At 39.7% G+C, this 16,046-nt stretch overlaps 2 long non-coding RNA genes across 3 annotated transcripts; one reads left to right on the top strand and one right to left on the bottom strand.

The window, feature by feature from the left end:
* Positions 1–370: 370 nt before the first annotated feature.
* Positions 371–1,663, top strand: LOC144015100 (uncharacterized). 2 transcript variants are annotated; one of them, XR_013282688.1, is made up of 3 exons: positions 416–620; positions 1,034–1,266; positions 1,539–1,663. It is a non-coding gene; the product is annotated as an uncharacterized LOC144015100 (long non-coding RNA). The 2 variants fall into 2 exon arrangements; XR_013282687.1 differs by having other exon boundaries at positions 371–1,266.
* Positions 1,664–2,106: 443 nt separating this feature from the next.
* LOC144015101 (uncharacterized) lies at positions 2,107–3,323 on the bottom strand. Its single transcript, XR_013282689.1, has 3 exons — positions 2,912–3,323; positions 2,458–2,544; positions 2,107–2,376 (listed from the first exon to the last, which is right to left on the bottom strand). It is a non-coding gene; the product is annotated as an uncharacterized LOC144015101 (long non-coding RNA).
* Between the last annotated feature and the right edge of the window lie 12,723 nt (positions 3,324–16,046).

Raw genomic sequence — 16,046 nt, 5'->3', positions numbered from 1 at the left:
ATAATTAACTGATGATTTAATCCAAAAATAAATGCAAAAATGGGTCAATTAAAGAAATATTTTGTATTTCATGTATTTCATTTTGTTAATGAAATAACTTCATGCTACTTTTCTAAAAATACATATTTTTTATTAAATAAAATATATTTTAATTATTCACTAGAAAGGCAAAATAAATCAATTAACACATTATTTAATTATATAAATGAATAAAAAGTAAATCAAATGAATACATGCATTTTATTGGAGGAAAAAAATGCTGGCAGTGGAAGTGTATGCTTGTGTGTACTACCTGTAAGCCCTCCACTCACTAAAGCCTATAGGTCGCTTGCACATGTCGTCACTTCCGCCTCGGATTTCTCGTAGTCGCCATGCTGGGTGGCCTCCATTTACGTAGCGATTCGGTCGAACACGTATCTATCACGTTTGTTTTCTGCGTTTAAAATGGTACATTGTTGCTGCATCGTTGGCTGTTCGAACAAAGCCAAGGGGGAAAATGGTCGGTCTTTTTTCCGAATTCCGAAAATAATTAGGAACCAGGGCCTGGGGACAGAGGAGTGCGGACTCTGGAGGGAAGTCGTTACTTTGGGCTCGTGTGTGCAGCGATCACTTTGTGAGCGGTAAGCTTGTTTACCTTTATTTAATGCATGAGGATTAATAACGTTTCGACCGCCCATATATGGGCAAGTTGCTTATGTTTTGGATTCATGAGCAAGCAAGTTCGGTAGTACAAGCTGGCTAGCGGACGTTAGCCGAAAGCTAACATCGAACATTTTCACCCAAGTAGTGCCAGTGCAAAGTGTTTACTGCTGAAATTGGATTGATTAGTCTTGGGCTTTTAATGCCGATAACATGTTTTTTGGTGGCAAAATGTAAACTTGGAAAAAAAAGAGACAGAAGGGGCTGATGCAAGAAAACAGACCCCCGGTAGCCTACACATCATGCTAAAGAACTTATTCACGGCCACCCTACTGCGGTAAAATAACCAGTCTTTCCATATTTTATTTGTTTATATATTTGTTTATTTTAACAGGTCGCCCTGCGCCCGTTTTTCTGTCCAATCATCCCGACTGGGCTCCAACATTAAAGTTGGGCCCCAAGTTACAACATCTATGTCTCAGCCCAGTCGGTGCCAAGAGATATGAACGTGCACAGGAGAGACAAGCAAAGAAAAGACGACTCGAAGTGGCAGAGATTGTTGCAGTTATGCAGCCAGATGGCTCCAGTAACCTGTACCCTCAAGTACTGCTGACATCATTGACTCTGGTATGCCACTCAGAATTCATTACATGATATATTGTATGCATGAGTGAATGTATGTGTTTGTTTGTGTGTGTACACGCACCTTATATTTTAGAGACATTTGGAAGTGTTTATAGAAATAAGTATTTGCCTGTAGCAATGTTCATACATTAAAAAATGCAACAAAATGTGTACATTTCTTTTACACTGACAAAAAAACTATACTACTTTACTATATTAAACCTATTACTGGTACCGTATTTTTTGTGATTTTTTTATTTATTTTTTTTCTTTAGGGATCTCATGCCACACCGACTTGATTGCCAATGACATGATGGAAACGAAGGCGAGCATCAAAGCATTGGAGGAGGACAACATGCGACTGTTTGTTTGGCGCTAATAAAGGCAGCGTTTATACAAATTCTATTGTTGGGTTTGTTTACAAAGCTATACATAAGACAAATGACAGGATTTGACTCAATGTGCAATATGGTCCCTCTTAAAGTAATGGCATAAATCTCTATTATTTCTAAAAGCACAAAAATGAAGTGAATAATGATTAGATGTAGTAATTTCAGGGTTAAAAATTGAACTGTTAATTAATGTAGTTTATTTTAGCACAGGTGCCTACCATCCTGAGATGACGGTATGATGTAATGTTGATGGGGTACGCAATGACTTTCATTATACTATGTACAGAGGAAAAAGTTGCTCTCTTTTAAATTTGTTTAATGTAAGACAAGTACCAGTACTGTGTTACAGTTTTCCCAATAATCCTTGTTTCACACTTGTCACAAAACCACTGTCCTTTTGGCAGTCTAGATTGGCACACTTCAAGTGATATCATTTGATTTTACAATCTGCTGCAGCACAAAAAACTACTTTATTCCGCATCTTTGAAGTACATGAGCAAGTGGTAGGTGACAGCGGCTGAGCAGGAACACTGGAAGTCCACTGCTGATCTAGTAAATGCTCTCCCGAGCAGTTCAGGTAAGGAGGGGATTTTGGGGGAAAAAAAACTCTGGCTTTTCCAACTGGCCAAAACGAGCGATCTGGGTGGACTCGCTCAATCACACTTTGTCCACACCACAAAGTCGCAGAAGTCCGTCCAGTTAAACTCATCTGTGCCTGAATCTGAAAATATTACAAACATTGTAATGAAAATATGAAACATAGAATTAAATAAGAAACTACAAAAAGTAAAGCCATACATACCTGGTAATACTATTGGTGTTGTCGTGACAAGTGATGGGAATTGTTGCCATCTGGCACCAGACAGAAATTTGGTGTTGTGACAGCCTCCTTAACCGTGAGATCATAAGAAAAGCTGTCAGTATGCTCAGTAGTTACCATGAACACGTTTTATTGTACTGGAAACTGAAACTAAAAATACGTCCTCTGAGAGTGGTTAACCTTAACCATTTAGAATAAGTTGATTAAGTAACATGTAACTAGTGAAAGGGTAGCATTAAATTTAATTAAGCCACGGGGAGGCTGTGCAGTTACTTTTTATTCTTATACGCTCTGCCATATTTGCCTGTTATAAAATTGTTAGAAAAACCACATCAGGTAAACCCAGCTGTGCATGTAAACACAATGATAACAGGAAGCCTGAGAACAAATCAACATTTTTGTGTGCAGAATTACCAACACCATGTGGTTTACTTACGTGCAACAGCAACCGTTTCTTCTGATGCGATGTTAAAGTTTACACTCTGTATCCACCCGCTTACAAAATAATTGTAAGCCTCCAGGGATTTGTTGGCGTGTTATGGAGCATGTTGTCAACACGAGGTAGGGAAAGATGTCCAGAGATGTCACATTTGGCCAGCAAGCTTTCTCCGTCAAAAAAAAATCACCCTTGGTCAGGACGTAATTAGGATCAATCCCGCCACACAGAGACACCTTCTGCCTGTATCGTTGTTTTTGATCTTCCGGTAAATCGTGAAAATACTGCGAAAATTACATCAGGTTGATAAGCTCTACCGTGTAACTCGCGAGTGTACCTTGTGAACCGGCGGACACCCAATATGGCGCCCGAAGGAAAAACTCCCATGATGCATTACGATGTGCAAGCGACCTATTAGAACAAGACATGTCGCTCAAACAATGAAGTGTCCACACAAACGCGCGCACGTGCACACACCTCCATTTCCAATCTAAAGCATATGAACAATTGCAGCATGAATTAGCATGTTGATCACACCCACAGCAGTCGAGGTGTCATGCAAGCGCATTGTTCTGTCTACTTGCGAGTCACCTTCAACAAGACAGCAAGTGCATGCTGTCGGGGCATTTATGCTGTCTGCAACTACGACATGATTCTTTGTTCTCGCCGCAAAAAGAAGTACTTCTTGGCCCTTGAAAATGCAAATGTCTGTCTGTGCCTCCTGCAAGAGGATTAGAGGGTTGAAAGAGCTTGCCGACCATTGAGGTTCACAATGGTGATGCTTTTCCACGCATGAAATCGCGAAGCATCCCTAAAAGCTTAGTCATCCACTGACAGCAACACACTGTGTCGAGCATTGAATATCTCGGGATTTCTTTGTGCATTGTCCAATATTTGGTGCTGATTAAATATTGATCTCTTTACATTTTTGAACACGGTGAAAAATGTTCCCTTGAGTTAGATTATTTGGGGCGTTACTGGAGGCCACTCATCATTTTTCTGATCCCAACACTTTGATTCAAGAGGCGAGATTACCACATTCATTTCTCTTGTAGCCTCTCAATATTCAAGCTGAGTAATCAGCAAGCTTTTCTCCGATGACCTTTCACTACAATTATTTTACCGCTGCACTAAAAGCCATCAAGGTTGAAGGGAAAATATCTCAACGAGAAATATCGCATGCCAGTTACATTATCACATTCATTCAAATAGACTGTCTCCTTATCATATTGGAATGGTTTATTTAAATGAAAATGGTTCATTATATCTGGAAACTTTGTCAAAAGTAATACAGTAGAGGAGTGTTTTTGTCTACACATACCTAAGCTGAACATGTGCAATGATCATGCTGTCTAATCAGCATCTTGTTATGCCACACCTGTGAGGTGGGGGGAATATCTTGACAAAGGAGGAATGCTCACCACCACAGATTTAGACAGATTTGTGATCAATATTAGAAGGAAATTGCCTTCTCTGTATATCGAAAAAGTTTTAAATATTTGAGTCCAGCTCACTAAAAATGGGAGCAAAAGCAAAAGTTTTGTGTTTATAATTTTGTTTAGTCTATATAAAGATATGTTGTCTTTGCTTTGAGACTTTTACCATACACTTCTAAGTAACCAACCATACTCAAAATAACATTTAAAGGCCGAAAACAATACTCAAATTCAATATGTGAATACTGTACTCATTTTTTCCTAGCCTTTATATTTCAGAAATTAATAAACCGTAGCGGCTTTCATCCTCGACATTATGCCGCCATGATTACAATAGATGTTGCGTTTAATCATTTCTCTTGGGTGAAGGATTTTACTGATTGAGAAAAATGAGAATTAGTTTCAACTGTAGGACGGCAGCTTCATCAGCATCCTTAACCCCGGTTCATTAACAACTCCCTTATTCTTCACTAGTAATTACAAAGAATCTCCTACTATGTGAATTTAGTCTGCCAAAAGGGTAAGTCTCATTATGACTCACTGTCGGTTACCTGTGTAAGGGCATGACATGATAATCACCTCTGAGTTAATTTTACAATTATTTCGCCAAAATATATCTGAGCAACCTCAGCACTACTAAACCAAAGGCGGAGGAATGCATCAGTGCAGCTGTATGTCAAAGTGTGTGATCAATACACTTCAGTCCAGTTCTCACAACTGACCGATCTTACTGTAGGGATTTAAAGCTGTGGACTGAATATCACAGGCGGTGCGAGATAGAGCAAGGAAAGTAAACTGGAGCATGGAATATACCATAAAGACAGACACAGAATAGTTGCTCGTAGTTCGTCTTGCACTGATGCATACACCTCCACCTTCATTTTAATATGACTGTTGGTTAATAATAAAACATCGTTAATGCCCATTTACCTTCCATTATTGATTGGTTTACTTTACTTTCACAGCTACAGTAACCCAGATTGTACAAGAAAATATGTCTGGAATTCAATGAGAAGAAATGAGCTCATGATGTTGATGTTGCACAGATTTCTGGTTGCATCAAAAATGAGCATGAGGCTCTATAATTGTGCCCAGTGCAAGTCTAGCGCAAAACTGTTTTACTTTCTTTTGGAATTTTTGTAGACACGCGCAGGTAGAAATGGGTGGCAGCTGTGAAGTTGGCATTAGGTCTGTTTTTGTGTTTTTTAAATGTATTTATTGCACATGAAAAATAATGAAACCATCAAATTAATTAGAGACAAAATATTGTTACTGATGAGAATGGCTAAATAAGTATCCCTTTAATGTCAATAGTGTAATAATTGTCGTTTGTCTCATGACAAACATATATACACCTCTATCTGAAGCAGTCTGCAACCACATCCGCCAAGACCCCAAAAGTGTTTTGGACCTTTGTTTGAAGTTATTTCATGCAATGTAGCATGGAGAGATTGAATTATTTTGAGGTTGATTTCTGTCATCTCAGTACTATAATGCACTGACATCCACGGAAGATGTCAAGACATTATTTTCTGGCCAAGACATATTAAGGTGTTTGAAAACAGAGCTGGATGATGCTTGTAGTGCACCTCTAAAGTGCACTTCTTGTTTGATGCTTCCTTGTTGGTGTTCATTTATCCTCCCACACATGCACACATACTGTAACTTTAGGTCTCCTATGAGCAGATGCTGGTGAGTTCTTACAACAAATCAATGCACTCAAACTGGGAAAAGAAGGACTTGTTTTGGATAACTTTGTGTGCATTATTCAATTGAGAAAATAGAGAAAGTCCCGATTGCTGCCACAGCGCAGGTAACCTGGAGGCAAATAACATCAAAGCCAAAGAAGTCAGTAAACCTCAATGCAGAAGTACATGGTGACTCCTGGTGTTATAAAGCCTATTGAACAAATAGGCTCGAAGCTCACCCTGAAGATCCTGTAATTTAAGAAGCCGTAACACGGTACTGAAGTAAACATTCCAGCATTAATAACTAAAGTGTACTGACTTATCAAATGAGCAAACAGAGACAATTAGACTATAGCTTCCATAGACCACATGCTCTTTAGGGGGTACACAAAAGTCTTACAATTGACAGAATGTTTAGTGCAGGGGAATAAAATACTTATCCAAAGCAGCTTTCTACTACAAATAATACAACATTATGCTGTGGTAAATTCACAACATTTTGAAAATGTTGATCCTCACATGAGGTGTGTTCCTGTATGTTTGTGGTCATTGAATGAATGGTGTGTACTCACATAAGCACAACACAAACGCATGGTGCTCATTCCTACTAATGAATGAAAAAGCAGTACAATATGCTGCTGCAGATAATTTTGCCACAACATTGTCACAGGCAGTGCTCTAAAAAGATTGAAGTTGTCATTATTACTGTACAGTACCTCCCAATAGGGCCACAATCGGCAACATTGGTCAAAATTTGATTTGGTCGTTTTCTAAAACATAATATCCCATTGAGATCAATTATACTTGGAATACATGCAGTATTTCGTTCCAAAGGCCAACCTGTCAGAAAACTTTAAACTGTACCGCTGATGTTTAAATTAAAGTAACATTTTAACATTATTAATAATAAAACGCAAACAAGCAGAAGTGAGATTGGCTGGCAACCGCCTACTGCCCGAAGCCGGATGGGATGGGCTCCAGCACCCCCGCGGCCCTGGTGTGGCGTAAGAGGTTAAGGGCAAGGAAGGGCGAAGGGAGAGGGAACAACGAGGCACACCCGAGGCCTACCCGCCCCGAACTGTGTCGGCGGGCACGGAGCGACGGGCAACACCAGGGTGGCGCTGCCCAGAACACCAGGAAGAGTACCCCAAAACAGCAGCCCCCAGGGCACCCAGGAAACGGCCAAGACGCGCAGACAACAGAGCATAGCCACCCACGCATGGACATGGAGGGCAGCACCTAGAAAGTTAAGAAACATGCAGTGACACCGAATAATAATGCTTCGTGCCCATTGGCAGTGAATCTTGGGGAGTTGCTGAAAGTAAGATGTCATTTGGTATGGCGTACTCGATCCTGCTGGCAGCATAAGTTACAAAATGCCAAATACAGAAGTAGCTATATAAGTTCTAGTGATGTCTGTAACAGGCAGAATCAAGTTACCAGTCATGTTTTGGTTCTGTTGGGATGGGTTTTTGTTTGATTTTGTTGCCTTTTGTCTATTGTGGTCAGTGTTTTGTTATGTTTTCCTTGTGTCTGCCTTTGTGTAACCACGTCCACCTGTGTTTGTTTGCCCTTCACGGTGTGTCGACCAATCAGTGCCCTCAGCTACGTGTGTCTTGCCCAGGTGTGTTCAGTTGAGTCAATCAGTGTGGGTGTGGGTGCTGCATTTGAGGATGGTCGGAAGTCAGATTTTTCTGAGTTCAAACCAGGAAGTGTGTACGGGAATGCGCCTTTGAACTATAGGAAATTCCACTTGCAAAGTCGGGGGGAAAAAAGGACCACCAACGGACTACAAGTGACGTCATCTACAATGGCGACCGTGAATGATCACAATTTACTTGAGTATAAAATAGATAGCTTTCTTCATTCATAAATGTTCGACATAACTCCACGTAACACAACATACGTGACAATATGCCGCTATCTCCCTGCATGAAATTATACGGTGAATTACTGAACTCAATTTACCACTATCCGCCATTTTGGTTGTTTACTTTCGCCTCGAATGCTTTCAGGTCAGAACTGGGAAAAACCTATTTGCATATATCCGACTTCCGACCATCCTCGAATGCAGCATTAGGCCCTGTTTACACAGAAGCATTCCTCGAACAAACCTTGTACAGACAGAACCGTCTCAAGACCTGCGAGTGTCCAAAAGAAGACCCCTATGTTTAAATTTTTAAAGTCTGGAGTGGCGCTGTAGTATTGCCACATGGAGTTAACGGGAAGCGTTGAAGAAGAATCAGCGAAGAAGACGAACCACTGATCTGAACAGCCAATAGGCCAAGACTTTTGAAGCCACAAGGCCGCCATATAAAACGTTTCTCGGCATACGATCCGATACATTTACAGTATCAAAATGATATGCTAATATATGCTAAATGATGTTTACAGGAGGAAACTTGTATTATTATTATTATTTATTTTTTTAAATTAAAGAATTATAACTGTAATTCAACAAAAGATGCCTCTGTAAAATCTAATATTGGAGTCTAGGAACTGAGCGCAAAAAAAAAAAAGGGTGTCTTCAAAGTGGTTTAAACAGTAATCTGCTTACGAGATGGGAGGAGTAAGATGGCTGCCCTGTGGTTTCAACAGCTTGCACGGGCATGTATGGGCTATTGGCTATTCAGTAATATATACAGATCAGTGAGACGAACACAACACACAAAACATTTTGCTGTAAAAGCATAAACAAGCTAAGGAGCTTGGGCAAAACGACGACACCATTGTTGTTGACAGACTGGCGGTTCGTGTGGAGAATTACGTCATCAACGGAGGAGTAGCTATCCTGTATATGGTGTCCACATTGGAACGTATGGAGCGTGTTTTGAAATCTTTCCACTCTGGAGCCCTGTTTCAAAAGTGATCGGTTTCAAGCTCAGAAACCGAGCCGCCGTGTGGACGAATTGCCCAAACGGTAAGAAACTTGTGCAGATGCATTGAAACAGGCTTTAGTGTGAACTAAGTCTGTGTTTGTTCAGTCTGTGTCAGTGCATTATTGTATGTTGTGTCTTGTCCTCCCACAACCCTTGTGAGGAATAAGCGGTCAAGAAAATGGATGGATGGATGTCTTGTCCTGCCACATCTTGTAGTCAAGTCATGGTTGCCAGCTCACCACCTCGTCTCTGTTTAATTCAAGCTTCACGTGTTACACTTTACCCCCATCTCGTTGCTGTGCTTTCCTGCATTTTGGTCCACCATCCCTCAATCTTAACGAACAAACACGATACACACAGGAAGTCCAAAGCCACATTGGAACTGTGAGACAAACATGCTAACCACTCGACAACTAATGTGCAAGGCCACACAAAGAATGTCCAAATCAAAGTCACTTATGCACAAAAAGCTGATTGATGCAGCCAAAAGGCAACAGAACAAAACCATGAAGCAGCACACCTACCGAAAAAAACAGTAAGTTTGCAAAAATATCACTTCATTCCTTACACATAACTTGTGATTTTGCTATGAAATCCACGATCTTCTCCAACTGGGAAGGCACTTGTGTGTTTCGAATTTGAATCTGCTTGCTTCACAATGACTTCCAATCCTTCTTCTTTTGCTGTTATCCTTATAATGTAAGCATGTCACAAAAAAAAAAAAACAAGATAAAGAGAAAAAATACAAGCAGATTGAAAAAAAAAAAAAAGAAAAAACAAGTGACGTCCTCAACTACTTGATGTGCGTCAAACTATTTTCTTCGCGATTGTCCACTTCAATCGTGTTCTGTCGTGTTACTCGGTGTTCGGCGGGCCTTGCAAAACTTTTGCATGCAAGTTTTGCTTTAACTGTGCCACATTCACACTGTGTGACAGTTCTTCCCCATCTGCCCTGGGGCGCTTTGAGACAGCTGCTTACACTGAAATGCACATACCTTCGCAATTTCTTTACAATGTGTCAAATGAGACAGCAGCACCAGGATACGTGTGACAATAATAGATGCAGCTCTTGCTTGTGCTAGTGTATGTTTGATTAGAAACTCTACTGGCCTGAAAACCTGTTAGTTTTAATAACAATCATGCCATTAGTCAACAATAGCAACCATGGTCTGACCGAGCTATACTTTTCTGTGGCTATACATTCATAGATTCCAGGCAAGGAGTTCATGCCATTTGAAATAGAATGAACTGATTAATCTTGAAGTAGTCTGGGTTGTAGCCTTCTGTTAGCGGAACATCTACTTCTATTTCATGGTTCAAGAGCTCAGCTTTTTTGCTATAAGAAGACAGATTGGCTCAAGGTTAAATGCTTTGGCAGGGCAGTCATTAGTGTGCAGCAAGTGAAGGCTGGTGGTAAGCGGAAAAGAAAAAAAAACTCTACGTCTTGATTTTCTTTGAGATATCGCACACTGACACAAATTGGCCTGTGGAGCAAGTGGTATCAAGTCAATATCAAAGTTCTTACCATCTCAAGCGAGAAAATAATCAACTTTTCTTGTGTGTCAGTTGTGAGCTTTGCACCTGATATTCATCTCACACTCTGTAGAGAAGATACAACTATGAGTGATAAACTTTTATATAAATGGTTTCCAATTTAATGCATCAATGCGACCATCAGGACATACAGCATTAATCCAGAATATCATTAATTTCATGATCATTTTATTGATGTTGATTTCTTCTGGGTAAGGCAACGCTTAAGAGATAAAGGAGTTATGCTTTCAAAGACGATCAGCGAATATGTTTAATAGGAGGGGAATCCTATACCCTTACAACTAAGCAAAACAACAAGAAAAACAGAAAATGCTCAAACTGACCATATTTCAGCTGTTTATTTAGCACAGGGATTCACAACCAACCAACCAACCAAAGGTTGCCGTAAGAGATCATCATCAAATGGTGCTGCAGGAAATTATACAATTTAAATTTATTGGTCCAAAAAAGATTATTTCTTAAATTATGAATTTTATACATCTATCTCTGCCAGCAAAGTATGTGAAAGGTTCGGTACAGGCCAAAAGTTTAGACACACCTCATTCAATGTTTTAATTGCTTTATTCTCATTATTGACTTTGTATATTCTCACTGAAGGCATCAAAACTAAGAATAAACACGTGATTTATATACTTAAATAACTGAAAACATGTTTTAGATTCTAGTTTCTTCAAAATAGCCACCCTTTGCTCTGTTTACTGCTTTGCACACTTGGCATTCTCACCTCTGGGAAATCCTTCAGTACTGTTGGAAAACCCTTTCAGGCGACTACTTTTGAAGCTCATCGAGGGAATGCCAAGAGTGGGCAAAAAAATCGTCACAGAAAAGAGAAACTAGAATATAAAACAAAATTTCAGCTTTTTTTTTTTAGTACATAACTCCACGTGTTCCTTCATAGTTTTGATGCCTTCAGTGAGAGTCATGAAAATAAAGAAAATGTATTACTTGAGGTGTGTCCACACTTTGGGCCTGCACTGTAGAACAATTAAAACGCCCCTGTAACGTAAAAAATAAAATACATTCTTACAAATTGGAAACAATCAAACAGAAGAGTGTTGTTAACAAGCCTGACAAATTTGAATAAATCAATCCCACTGTTTGAAATCAGGCTTCAAAATGGTAAAGAACAGAAAAAAAATCTTTCAGTTTTCTGATGCTCTGAGTGTTTGGTTTAGTTTATTCATTTTTTTTCCCTTTCGGACACATTACAGCTTACATCAATCACATCACATCATTTGCAACATTGACATCCGAAAGAAGGGCTGACGTATCCACTGAATGTGCTGAAAATGCAGCCCACTCCACTGTCAGCTTTTAACTAAGCCAAGGTAATAATCGAAATGTAATTGTGATTTTGGTTCCTCATGATCTTAACATTCTAATCAGAAACGGTGTGCTGAATGGCGCAGAGCGCGTGTGTGTGCGTGTGTGAGAACACTGTATTATAGGATGCATGCATACTAAAAAAACAAAACAAAAACAAAACAAAAAAACAATAGCATGTGTAGGGTAAATTGGGTCTGCTGTGCCATGGTAGTCGTGCCCAGATGGATAGGTGATGCCTTTTCATGAAACAAAAGCACCATCACCTTCTTAAAGGTGTTCTACCTTCATTTTTTGTGCTAGGATTATTGCCCTCTGTCAAATTGTGACTGTGGAGATGCTTTTCCCAGCGCTGATGCCATTTTTGGGAGTCTTTAACTAAACCGATGTATTGTACATTGCACATACCGGCACTATATACCTAAGGGGCGTGTCTTGAGCATGTCTCCATCTTTCAGTTGACGCCTTCGGGTTCTCATTATGCCTACCTGTCTTCAACCAGGTCCCTCTTTCCTTTATAAAGCAATTCCTTTATATAAGCGAAGCGCTTACCGAAGTCGCACCACAACATTTACAGATTTTGGAACTTGGTGCACACAAAAGGCACACCTCAAATCTACTTCTGGGTTAGCAAGCAGCGTGCGTCCGCCCGCCGGCCCCAACCCAATGACCGAGCAGTGAGCACGTCGTGCCAAATCCTATTTGTCGATTAAAAAAAAAAAAAAAAAAGTGATGCAAAGTGACCTCTTGTAATGGGAGCCACCAAACGCCAAACCTCGACACAGTTTACATCGTTGGCTTATGATAATAATAATAATTATTATTATTATTATCATTATTATTATTATTATCCATCCATCCATCCATCCATTTTCTTGACCGCTTATTCCTCACAAGGGTCGCGGGGACTGCTGGCGCCTATCTCAGCTGGCTCTGGACAGTAGGCGGGGGACACCCAGGACTAGTTGCCAACCAATCGCAGGGCACACAGAGACGAACAACCACCCACACTCACACGCACACCTAGGGACAATTCGGAGCGCCCAATTAACCTGCCAAGCATGTCTTTGGAATGTGGGAGGAGACCGGAGTGCCCGGAGAAGACTCACGCGGGCACGGGGAGAACATGCAAACTCCACCCAGGAAGGTCCGAGCCTGGACTCGAACCGGAGACCTCAGAACTGGGAAGCGGACGTGCTAACCACTCGACTACCGTGCCGCCCTATTATTATTATTATTATTATTATTATTATTATTATTATTATTATTATTGTTGTTGTTATTATTATTATTATTATTATTATTATTATTATTATTATTATTATTATTATTATTATTATTATTATTTGCCATACTCTAGGTTCCAGGTTAGGCGAGTAAGTTCCAACACTTATAATAATAATAAAAACAGAAAAAGAAATAGGATACAATAAATATGATGAAGAAATAAGGCAGATGGTTATTCGTGGTTTGAATATATGCACAGATTCAATGAAGCAAAGGTGTAGCTGCAGCAGAATAAAAACGCAAGTGACTTGAATATCACATGATATTTACATGGTCATTTTGGACTTAGAAAAATAATAGTGTGCTCAAGAGTGAGTATTCAGCGCGCCTGGCATGAATAGGCATCAGGCTACGATTGTAGTTTTTAGTTGTGTTTCAGTCGTGTAATAATACTATTTGCAGTGTAATAATACTAAGCTTACAAGGTGACAAAGGAATTTATTTTAAAGACCACATTTCAAACGCTTGTGTTAGGCTGGAGGTAGACACACAAATGTCTGTTGATTGCTACTTGTTGCAATGGCGGTGGCGTGTATAAGTGCCTCACATTAGCTGCTTGTCATTTAATTCCTGGTTCCTATCAATACTGCAGTGTAATTTTTGTTTGCCTCATTGTTAAATTTACTGATGTGTCATATGTTGCCCTGCAGCAATGGTATCATGCTATTTAGAGAACTCATTCGCAATTCCGATGTTGCATTGAATGTTAACCAAATCTTGGAAATATGGCTATTAAATAATAATAATAATAATAATAATAATAATAATAATATTTTTAAGGGGTATCGTTTCCGGGAAAGTTTATATTTTTAAAGTGAATGACACCCCTGGATTAACTGTGACAAGCTTCTGTTACTTGATGATAGACCTCATACTTCTTCTATGATTTGGAAATAAGCCATACATATATATTCCTAAATGAAAAATGCCACCAAAAAATTAATTAGCATATTTTGTAGAAGGCAGGCTTGATACATGGTGGTTGCAAATATTTTCATTTCTATTATAACCGCAGCTTTAAGTACTTTTTTTTGCATAATTTAAAAAGGCATCTGGCCCTATTCAAAGTCCTGCTCTCAGCAGAAAGTTGCTGTTACTTTGCACAAGGACATTCTTATCGGCCATAATGACTTCAGGCTGCTGGCACGCGCCAAAGTCACAATGAAGCCTGCTATTGTAACTTTTTACTTTTTTTTTTTTTTTTTTTTACAAATCAGCTCTCTGAAACACTTTGTTTCAAGCATTCATGCATGTACACATTAAGAGAAGTACAAGCAGTTGTACACTTCTACACCTGCCAAAATCGGTGTGCATTTCATGTCAGAGCTCGACAACATCTTCGTGGATACGCTCCTACAACGGGACATTGGTCTCACGAAGATTGGTTTGATGTAAGATACCCTGACAGATCTATAGCAGCTTCCTGTCAATCAAAGGCAGAAAGCGAAAGTGTAGTGGAGAGATGAGTTTTCCAGATTTGTCTTGTTCGAACAGTGCTGAAATGAGCAACCTCTTTCACACAGGATTCGGCAATATTCGCACTTCAGAGTCGTGAAAGAAGATCCCGAATTAATCTGTCTGTGCCTTTTAGCAGAACCCAGCCAAGGAGAATCTGCGTCCATGCAGTCGGATAATTATTAAAAAAATAATAATAAATGTGTGACCGTGTCTACATTTGGTGTAATGTATGCAGTGACAATGACTTTCATCAAAATTGGTGATATTAGGTGAGTGTCAGGTGTTAAACATCCCGGTCCTGTATAATCTGCTTACTTGCTGGTGACTCCCTGCCTCTGGTACAGCTTTGATTCTTTGTACAAAGGTGGAAAATAATTACGAATCTCATTATGATATCTCTCTGCATGAGGTAATGAGGTTCTTCTTTTTTTCTTTTTTTTTCCAGTATTGAAGATGCCGCCCCACACAATCACCCTGGGTGTTTTTCTGTGCAGCAATAAGCATAGCATCCTCCACATCTTCTCCACAGTCTGACCCAACCATTCACCTTTTGTGTGCAGAACCTAGACTGATCGCTGAATATATCGCTTCTTCATAGATTCAGGTGCTGATTGGCAGCACCCCAACTGAGGTACAGGAATATAAAAACAGTCAGTGGGAATAGACATTTCACACATATATTGCATCTAACACATTTACAGAAGCATGTGGCCTCAGCAGTTAGCATCAAACACAGAAGATTAAAAAGCACCAGTGTGGGCTGATTATCTGTATCATTTAATAGATAGTAGCCTTGTATTAGAAAACCTTTGAGGTTTGCGTCCTCCTGACTTAACGATATGCACCAGTATGAATGTGTCACAGAGGTAATTTAGCTGTCGACTGCCCTTCACTTCATTAAAATTGAATGATATCACACAGAGACAGGTGTACAGCGGGCTGACCTAACTCTGCCAATGCCCAGTTGGGCCATGTGCCAAGTATTGTACTCACACAAATAGAGCTGGCCCAATATATAATCCTCATTTGCTCATGTTATTTTATTCACACTTGTTTTACAAATGCGGGATGATGTGACCTGAAAGAAAGATGTTTTCATTGCAACCGTGCAAAAAGTGTGGCAGTTTGAACTGTGCAAAAATATGAGGTGTATTTTCATGCTCTTGGAGATGTGACCTTGGAAATGCAGCACGTCTGTCTGACTCTGGCAGTGGTGACAAGTTACTCATTTTAACATCTCAATTATTGCCTGAGGAAAAATCTAATCTAAGTAAGAAAATGACATCCTCCAAACAACAATGAGAAACCTGTCACTTGTAGCGGTAGATACACATAAAAGCCCCCCCACCATCCTCAAGGGGATCAAAGGGAAATAAGCAAACTACACACAGAAAAAAAATCGAGTTTTTCTTTTCCAGAAATCATCAGATAACAGTTTCTGTCTCCAAGTTTGCGCATGTAAGTTAATGTTTCAGATGTTTGGTTTGAGGCTGCCTATACTATCAAATGT

Source organism: Festucalex cinctus, chromosome 2 (assembly GCF_051991245.1).
Source record: "Festucalex cinctus isolate MCC-2025b chromosome 2, RoL_Fcin_1.0, whole genome shotgun sequence".
Classification (NCBI taxonomy): domain Eukaryota; kingdom Metazoa; phylum Chordata; class Actinopteri; order Syngnathiformes; family Syngnathidae; genus Festucalex; species Festucalex cinctus.
Note: the sequence above shows the minus strand (reverse complement) of the source record. Positions and strands in the feature narration are given on the sequence as shown.